The sequence below is a fragment of the Lagopus muta genome, chromosome 3 (genome assembly GCF_023343835.1).
Source record: "Lagopus muta isolate bLagMut1 chromosome 3, bLagMut1 primary, whole genome shotgun sequence".
Taxonomy (NCBI): Eukaryota; Metazoa; Chordata; class Aves; order Galliformes; family Phasianidae; genus Lagopus; species Lagopus muta.
This window is the reverse complement of record NC_064435.1, coordinates 58,186,980-58,197,654: the sequence shown is the minus strand read 5'-3', so window position 1 is coordinate 58,197,654 and position 10,675 is coordinate 58,186,980.

Sequence of the window (10,675 nt, the reverse complement as noted above, 5' to 3'; positions counted from 1 at the left end):
TATTTCAAATATTTTATTTGTACCTGAGAAAAAAATGTATGGACTACTGCTAATTCTTAAATGGTTTCCTGCATGGAGATGTTTGTGTCCTAATAGAATTGGTATATGCCCCAGTTTAGTTTTGCTGTTATTGTGAAATACACATATTTAAACTTGCAGACATGAAAATACATATAATTACTTAAGAGCAGTTTAACACTAAAATTAAAGTGGGTTTATAGATTTTTTGTTTGTTTGTTTGTTTGTTTTTGCATTATTTATCAAAATAGCAGTTCAAAGCTTTGTTAGCAGGGAAGTACACAACAAGTTGCTGAAATACTGTTTCTATGTTATTTTATGAATAAATAAAAAAAATAACAGCCACTTACGTTTCTAAAACTATCTGGGAAAAAAAGAACACAACAAAATAGCAGCAACATACAGCTACTTTGAGTTTAAATTGTTATTTTCTCATGAGACATATTCAAGAAACTCTGAGTGATAAATATTTAAATTTCCCCCTACAGCAAACATAAGCACAATTGTGGCATCACTCTAGAAACACTTTTTAATAACCACCTCAGTATGGCATAGGAATGAATTAAAAAAAAATCATAAATCACAAAATCAAAAAAGCTATGATCCCCTGAAGCAACATATTTCCTGAATAGAGTAAGTAATTAATCAATGTCATCATTTATATAGCTACTATTTGGCAAGTCGGATATAATAGAAAGTGATAACGGTAGGTAAGGTTGAGAAATCTTCAAATGAAAGCAGCAACAAAAGTGCCCTGATAAATTCTCACTTCAGCATAAAGGATTTGGGAACATACAATGGTAAAACCAAAATGCTTTTGTCATGTAAGTTTTCCTGATTGCAGCATGTCTTTGAATTATCAAAATGCTGCAGATCACTTACTGTGTCACCTTTCTTAAAGTGTTTAGTCTCAGATATTAAAGAAATTGTGACACTTAGAAAGATGCAATTTCATTTGTAGAACCCTACTTTGCAGACTTTGTACCCTAATTTGTTAACTAATCCATATAATTAAGATCCCCTTCCTTAATGAACTCTCTTGCTAACCATGCCCTTTATAGGTATATTTTTTGGTGTGTCAAGCTATGTATATAAAAGTGCTGTTACACATATAATTGTTATGACATTATATCATACTTAATAAAGAGATGACTTGAATTTTGAAACAAAACTCTAATTTCTTTGAATGGACCTATTATTCCATCATCTATAATCTTAACAGCTAAATCTACAACCCACAGAGATATAACTAAACTATTTCTGTATTTCATAGTAAAATTCATATTATTTATCACTATTAATTTGATGTGGATAATCTGATAATCCGTTACTTATAGCCATCAATGAATAATATCCATACCAGCACTTGCTGGACATTTTCTCTGTAAAAAGTACAGGTTTAGCTTTGCTAGTGATACTGGCTATATAGGCATTTACTGAGTCACACTGATCTCAGCACTGAGCTACACAGAGATGAGACTTTAGAAAAGCAAAGGGTACAAGAGTTGGGATCTTATCTAATGCTTGTCAAAGGATGTCACATGTAATATCATTCTCAAAGAAAGATTCAGGGAAGACTTATGAAAGATTACAGTATCATTATATATCGTATATATTATATGCTATCATTATAGCATATTAAACTTACAAATACTTAAGTACATGATGAATTATTGTAAGTGAAATGAATATTGCCTATTAACTATAAAAGTTAGTCTAGTTTCATGCTCATGCAATGCAACAAGAAATAGATTGGAATATTGCAAGAGAATAAGCACACGTTAATGGAAATAGCCTGAAGAAACCATGATGAAAAAATCAAATCCCTGATAAGAACCTGTACTGAAGGGAAAATTAGTGTGTCAATCTCCTTCAAACAGAAAGCATGTTCAAAGTTACAAATAATTATTGCCTCAGTATCTGAAATTTACTAGTCCATTAAGCTTTAAAATAGAATGCCTTTGAATGTGATTTTCTGGGTAAGTTTTGTAACTGTTTAGAAAATACATCCTGCAATTCTTATCTAAAAAAACAAAAACAAAAACAAAAAAACCCAGCCAAAACCAATTTTCCCTTTTTAAGTAATATGAAAGCTTATGGCCCTTCTGAAAGCATTTTAAAACTTCTTTTGACATGATTGATCAGGTTGGCTCAGAAGATGCATCTCAGATGATGTTAGATACTTCTATACATTATCTATGAGTCCAAAATTCAAACTTTATGGTCATTTATTTTCCCATAATTATAGCTAAGTTAATCAAACGCTATGTTGTGAACAAATAAATCAAAGCCAAGCCAGTGCTGAGGGCCTCTAAAAGGCATAATTGCTCTGCATGAAAACAGTTGTATCATACAGAGTGACATGCTCTAAAAGGACCAGAGGAGACATGCATTACACTTGATGGGATCACCGAACTCCTGATATTAGCCATATGCTCTGCCACTGAGATGAGGAGCCTATTAGTCTGTACGGAGGGCTGAATGGTCAGACACGCAAATGATTTACTGGCATGCCTTCAGATCTATAAATTTCCCTCAGAGATTCATCAGAATATCTCTATAATGGATTAACTTTTATAAATTAGAGAAACTGCCTTGTGGTTTTGTACCATCTCCAGACTGTCCTTGTATTACATTAAGTTGCTTCAGAGCAAGTAACAGAATAATGACCTGAAATCTCCTGAGGCACCAAGTAAGATCGTGAGGTACACGCAGATTCAATCTAGGCCATTGTCAAGGAAGACCAAGCCAATTTTATCTATAATTAATTGCCCGTTATAAAATGTCCCTCAAAAAAATAAAGTTATGCTATCTTGTAAAGTCATGAACAGTGGTAATTGTTAAGGAACTTATGCATCAGAATAAAATATCTTACTTTGCTCCTGTCTGGGAAGATTCATCATAAGAACAGACAAAGGCAGTGTAAAACTGTATAATTATATACTTTTTTTTTTTCCTAAAAGGAATGTTTTTGTTGACGAGATTATCTGTTAATAAAATTTCTAATTACTGTTCTCATTACATTAAACATTTACTTCCTACCTGCTCAGTCTGGCTTTAATTACATAACTTAGTACACAGAAAGGGTTTGGGGGACATTAAGATTCGATTGCTTTCCCCCCTAGAATCTTATTTAGAAATCCTGCTCTTATTACTCACAAGACCAAACAACCCTAAAGCTGCCTGATATCTGTCAGCTTAATTGAAGTGAGCTTTATGAGGCTGTAGCTTTGTTATGAGTTCAGCCTGTACTGAGATCTACCCAGCTCCACTTCTTTGTTAGTTGTCTAATGAAGTTCTTTGCACAAGTTCTGCGTCACATGGGCTTGCTGATTCCTGGCTCACTGAAGAAGAATCAATACATGACGGGGTGGGTTTTGCTGCTTCCAGTAATAGCTGATTATTCCTTTCAAAAGAGTTTTACATTTATTTCACTGGGAATTGACACTTGATATGGAAAGTTTATCTTTTGTCCACGTTTATTTTGAATCTTTCCTATTCTCAGAACAAAACGTTTGCAGTTTAACAGTAACACTAGCAAGCTAAAGGATAAACCAATTGGAGAAAAACACTTAGGAAACATTAACTAAGAAAACAGAGGGGAAATAAAATAAAAAAGTGGCCAAAATAATATCCATAAAGCATACAATAAAACACAAAGTTTACTGTTACATATAACCCACGATAAATTATCTTGATTTTTCTGTAACTGTAAGCCACTTTCTATGTGATAAGAATAAATTCAGCAATTCCTACTGCACAGGAGGGTATCAGAAGAATGAGTTACTATTCCACACCCACGCATAATTTATTTTCAAATGATTCCTCAGAATTTAATTTGCCTCTGCTTACAGGGTATGGCATAGTTTTCTTGGTGCTCTAACATGCTCATGGTTCATGAGTCACACAGACTAAGACATGACATGAAGCAGATCTAAAAGATTAAATTTGAGCAATTAAATTAATGCAATGTAATTACAACACTGACCTTAAAAATTTAGCTGATTATTCATACTCTTTGACTTTCATGTTGAAGACAACATCCTACTATTAAAGTCCATCATATGTTAACTTTAATTATAAGCATAATTAATGATAGTCCTATTGCTCTAGATCAAGTTGATAGGAAATTAGTTGCACCAGCTGAGTGTGAATTGTATTTAAAGCTATGGCCAACTTAGCCATTCTTCTATTCTTATGATATTTTATATCATTATCATTGCTTTAAGCAGGGACCAAAATATTTTCTTTGTTAGCACAAGAATGAGCAACAAAGACAAAAGAGAAGCAGAAGCTGGGATATATCTGATGACAGAAGACATCATGAATTTATGAGAAACTGCAAAAATACTCCCAGTCTCTAGGGCAGCTTCACAGAATCACAGAATCATAGGGGTTGGAAAGGACCTCCAGAGATCATCGACTCCAACCCCCCAGCTTCATTGAGGTATGCTCAGCAGTGCCCAGCCAAGAGCACACAAACTAATTTTTAGGCAGCAACACCAAAGACCTGCGTGAACTGTTGAGGTTGTCCACAGTCCTAAATGTCCCACACATCCAGTTTCCTAGGAGCCTCCCTAGACATCCTCCAAACATTCATTTTTTGTCTGCATCCTCTTCTTCGTGCAGCCAAGCTGCTCAACAAATATTTTTCACGTATCTTAAGTACCAAAGCTGTCCCACCTGGGAGCCATCTCATATCCCTAAGACAGATCTCATATGCTCCTAACCCTTGACTCCTGAGGTACTGTTACTGCTATCTGATCAAAACTTAAAAGTCCCTCCACCCTCCTGAAAGGCTGGTAGCTGTAGAAGCACATACAGCCAGCCTTTCATATCATTGGAGTCACAGCCCAGGAGAAAAACCTTGTTCCATCGTCTTTCCCTGGCTGAGGATGTGGGGTAATGAGTTCTCACACAATATCAGAACATGGGTACAGGCCACCAGTTCTTAGCACACTTTCCTGTGTAACCTGCCGTACAGAACCTGCTTTAGCAGGAGATTGTACTGGATGGTCTCCAGAGGTCCCTTCCAACCCCTGTGATTCTATGATACTTAAACTTCTTTCCGTGGTCAGTGAAGCAACCCTCTACCAATCTCTAGCAAGGCAACCCCGCATTAGCTCAATATTATTCCTAAACTGTCTTTTACAATTCTGCCAAGATTTTTCTTAGCAGGAAGATTTCCCAGCTGAACCATCAGCACACACAGCTGTAGAAGATTAATGAATAATGAACAAATAATGAGTGGGCTGCTTTAAGGTCTGTTTTAAAGGGGATGATGAAGCAGCCTTGTCTTGGTTTTTGGCTTCACAGGATTTAGAGCAAAGTTACAAAATGGTAGGGTTAATGGAATATCCTCAGAGGATTATGGTGGTAGCCAATGTAGAAGAGCATCCATCACTTGGCAGAATTCAGCTTCTCAGCAAACTTTTACCCATATTTGAATTTCCCTCTCAGAAGTGCTGATATGCGCCCCTGGGCTTTTACTGTAAGTAGATGGGGATCTACATATGGGATTAGTAGCAGCTGCAGTTTTAAAGTTGCTTTTTTTTTTTTTTTTTTTAATGGCATTCATCTTTGCAAGAAGATTTATAGACTATAATTATCTTTTTTTGTTATACTATGATATGGGAAAGAGTGAAGAATGTGTATGAAAAATTATTTGTACACTGAATATTTTTGAAGATACGTTATCAGGGTAAGACCTAATAAATCTTGAGTTGAATTCGGAGAAGAGATTTCTATGGTAGTGAGCTACATCGCCATTTGTGCATATTTCATTTACCTAAAGTATGTTTTATAAATGGTGAGAAGTTTCTCGAATAGTAGAACTGCTTAACTTCCATTGGAAAAATGAACTATTTGCCCCATTTCTCATCTGTATTATCTGAGATTGCCAGAGAAGTTATCGAACAATAGCACTATAATTATCTTGTTATTAATAGCTATTAGCTATTAAATATAACTTGTTATTAAACAATTGTTATTGTTATTTAATACTTAATGTAAAACCATGATATTCAAAAGGCAAGAATAAGTGACCACAGTATATTTTTTATTTTCTAACTGGTTACATACACAACAGTCATAAAAAGACTTGCTTTACTGCATTGTTCAAATTATTTTAAAGCTTTAAAGATACTTTTTAATTTACTGACATGGGGTTCTGAGATAACTTCAGGAAAAAAGAGTTGGAATGGAAAATGATTGGAATACTGGCAAAAAAAAAAAAAAAAAGTTCCTTTCCTAGTGATTTTTCTATTATTTTAATTCATTCATGAGGACCTTTGCATACGAAAATGTGGGGAAAATAAATATTGAGAAAATCTCTGACCTTTTGAAAGTCTTTTGAAAGTAAGCCTGTTGAAATATGGTACTTGCATTTAATGTCCATTGTTAAACAATGATATAAGTATCTTGTGTGCTTACACTATGATTATATATATATGTGTGTATATTTATATTAAGTTAGTCTTATGGGACAACAGTAACTCCTCAAATGTCTGCCTCACATATAAATGCATTGCTTACAATTCACTGAATATATTCCTGGGGTAAATAAACATTTCTCAATTTTGCCATATAACATAGGCATATATAACATATGCCAAATAACATATTTGCCATATAACATTCTTGGATAAGTTTACAAATTCCTTCTACTTACATTTCTGTATAAACTTCACTAGCTTGTGAAATATCTTCTATTAAAGTATTGATATTTGAAACAGACCATATGTCAATACAGTAATTTATCAGCTTCTCTTTTTATGTTGCTTTCTGTAGAAGGAACAGTAAATTGAAAATGGAAACAGAAACAGTAGAGAGGGTTTTTTTGCATAGTCATTTGTATTTACCTTCATATATCTGATATCTAATTATATCATGTATTTGAACATTTCTTCACGTATTTCTCATGTTAAGTATGATCTTCTCTCTGTAGGCTCCAAGGGTCAAAATGCTTAGAAAGTGTATCAGATTTGTGCTACATACTGGGAGAAATCCTCTTGATTCACACTACCGAATTAGTTGTTAGCTATTCTGTTCCATGAATGAGTGAATTTTGTTGTTAATTTGACCTCATTTTATGCTTATGTCTTCATTCCACCCAACAGTGTTATATATTTGTGTGTGTGTATGTGTGTGTGTGTGTGTGTATATATATATATATATGCGTGTATGTGGATATACACATACACATATGTAAGTTCATTTATTTAGAGTGTATATACACTTTAAAACTATTATAAAATATTTACATAGGAGGGAAGCGAGTGCCTAGGATGGTATTTAGCTGCCTTCTAATAAAATTTATTCAAGAAAAATATATGTCCAAATTATTAAGTAACATTAAAGACATGGAAATATTTGTAGTTCTCACACTGTTAATAACATTTCTTCGGTAATGAGCATTTTGAAATGAGTCTGTTACATCACTGATAGTTGATTCAAGACTGAATTTTGCAAAGCTACTTTTTTTTTTTTTTCTGAAACTAGACTTGCACAAAGCTGCTATTTCCAAGTGCAATGAAGTTAAAGGATAAAATCTCAAGTCTGACTTCTGCACATTAGCATTCAAAAGTGGAATGAGGTTTTGAAGAAAAGGAATAAACATTAGAAAAGGCCATGTGGATGTTAAAAATGAAATACCCAAAGGCTTCTGGTTCAAAACAAAACAAAGGCTTCTGATTCAAAACAAAACTTGCTATCTTGTTGAGTTTGTAAATTCTTAGTAAATTACGATACCATGTCTCACTGAAAACAAGATTTTCTGCATAAATCCCACTGAAAGTAGCCTATTAAACAGCTCAAAGTTCTATTGTGTGATTGTAATACTTCAATATCTAGAACACCTCTGGAAATCTGGACCTTGAAAGTCTACAGGATTTATTTGACTGGTCTAGAGTCACGAATTTAGGATCACCATAAGAAAATGGCATTATTCCCACTTATTTTCCAGTACCTGAAGAACTCTGGTTAGGAGTGAGGCAGCAAGATCATTCTTAAATGCTGCTGGTCATACTCATCAAGTCATTAAGTTTGCTTTTACTACCTAAGGGAGAGGAAAGACTGTGTAATATTGGGAGGCAAGTTGATGACTTTCTTAAGGAGGGAAATTTGATATCAGCTGGTTACTGAAAATCTGCCAGCTCTTTTAAAATAAAAAAAAAAAAAAAAAAAAGAGTTCCGTATAAGAGATAATGAGGCTAAAGTTCCCTGTCAGAGCTTTGCTTGAATCAAAAAGTTATCCTAGGATGAGGTTAGCTTGCTCATTTAAAAGTAAGTAAATAAATCTCAAAGCACCAGACAACTTCAGAGTTAATTGAATAAATCTTATTTAAAAATAGCAAAACTGAAAATGCCAGTAAAGGCAGACTGTATTTCCTTTAATGAACCAAAACATTGGAACAGTGATGATTCCAGCTAAATTTAAAAATGAAGTCTTGTTTGTCTCTGTTTTCAAAATTTGGATTTATTACCATTGGTTCTCAGTCTACAGCCACAAGTGAAAATGAGAAATCCCTAAAAAATTGAATTACTTATTTAATTACTTGCCTTCAACTTATATCAATTAGGAGAAAACACTTTGAAAGAATTAAACTTCAGTCAATAAAATAGTTCCAAATGCAATTGGAGACAGGACAAATTAAAACATTGAATTAAGAGAAGTCTGAATTGCTTTCAGCTACCTGAAACATATTCGTATAACAGCAGGTGAATCACGCTATGGCTCCAAAAAAAAGAAAAGTGCCTATCAATAATATAGTAATAGTTAAGCTGTAATAAAATGGATTCCAGTAGATGTTCTACTGTCAACAAATATTTACAAGTTTGTGACACAGAAGAAGAAATCATACAATAAAACATTTTTAACCTGTCTGATCCCTTAAGCAACAAGGAAGAGAAAGTGGTGGTTTGGTTGTTGTTTTTTTTTTTCTTTTGTGTGTGTGTGCCCTACATATTCATATACATTCATGTTTAAAGGAATCCTGTCTTTGCTTCTGACATTTGAGTAGGCAGTTAAGAGTGACGTCTGGATACACGAAGCCCTGCCACGCAATAAGTGCAGACCAAATACACAGCAGGCTGACTGGCTTCTGCAGGTGAGTAGGAGGATGAATAAAGTGAAAAGAAAAAGGCTGAAAATGTAAGTGGTCTGTGAATGCACCCAAGGAAGCAGAAAGCTGCTGCTGCCTCTCCTACAGCAACATCCAAGTAGCTCCTGCCTGAGGAACCATGACCAGGCCTTCAGAAATGTCAATGTAGACAAAAGAGGTTCTTTCTGCAGACAATTTCTTAGAGCTGAAAGGTTTGAAAAAGAGTGATAGTAGTTACTGTAGATTTTTTTTCTCCTTTATAACTTTTCTCTTATGGAGCAGTACAAAAGAGATTCTCTTCCTAAGTGGAAGCTAGCAAATGCCCCTTTGTGTCACTATTTTGTTCCTGCCTCCTTTTAAATGGATAATGTCACATCACCAAAGCAATTCTAAGAGTCATGTGAGATATCATCAATTCTAGTTCCCAATGACAATAAAGTGAGTTTTTTGCTTTCGCAAAAAATGAGAAACAAAATAGACATAGAGCCAGCCTGTAATTCCTCAAGGCTGAAAGTAGCCTTTTTTAGTATACCTGAGTGCAGACCTGGGAACTTTTCATTGAAAAATTTTTTCTGCTGCAGTGCTTGCTCCATGCCTGTACCAGCAGCAATTATGCCTTCCTAAAAGGTGTTTAGTAATGCAAGGCAGGGAGATAATTACAGGATTTTGGTTGTACTGGATCTGGTCCTCAAGAGACTCTGATGATACAGTCTTTGTCATTCTAGACAGAATTTCCTTACTCTGCTTTCTTCCTTGAGTAGTTTAGAGTATCAGCTAGCTTAGGAGAAAAAAATCTGGAGGTTGACTTTCAATTTTATTTAATGACTTCATTGTATATCTGTAGTCCAATTATGGACAGATGGGGAAATAATCATATAGCTTGATATGCATGTAATTATATATTTTTGACTTTTTAAACACAGAAAATAATGCCAAATGCATATAGAGCTAACAATCTTGATTGTTTCTTTTGTAGCTCTTGCACCCAAATAATGGTATTATTATTTAGCAAAAGTGGAACTTCAACTTTATTGGGCTCTGAATGTAAACACAAAGTAGACAGAAATATTGCAGACCACAGACATAACCATACAGAGGCATTTACACTTGCACTTTCTTTAAAATGAAACCTGCTGTTTTTTCCATATCAATTCTTGATGCCCAAGACACGTTTCTAAGAGAGTGGCTTTTCTTTTTTTTTCTTCTGGAAAATAGGTGGGAGACATAAATAGATGGATATGGACCCTTCTTCAAGAAAAGCTGGAGAATGAGATTACTTGTTTCATGGAGGTTTTTAGTCAGGCATAATGTTACTGCTCTAGTGACATTATATGTAATCATGGATGTCTTTTCACCTGTTCCAAAACTGGTGACACACTTGAACACCTAGTTCAAATGAGAAAGTATGTGTTGTATTTTTCTGAAGTTGACGTGATAAACATCACAGCAGGATTCCAAAGTTGGATTAGCGTTCTCTTAGCATCCCAGTCAGGATCTAATCCCTAGAGGTTTTTCTATTGCCATTCCAAATTAAAGGTTATTCATTTTGAAATGAT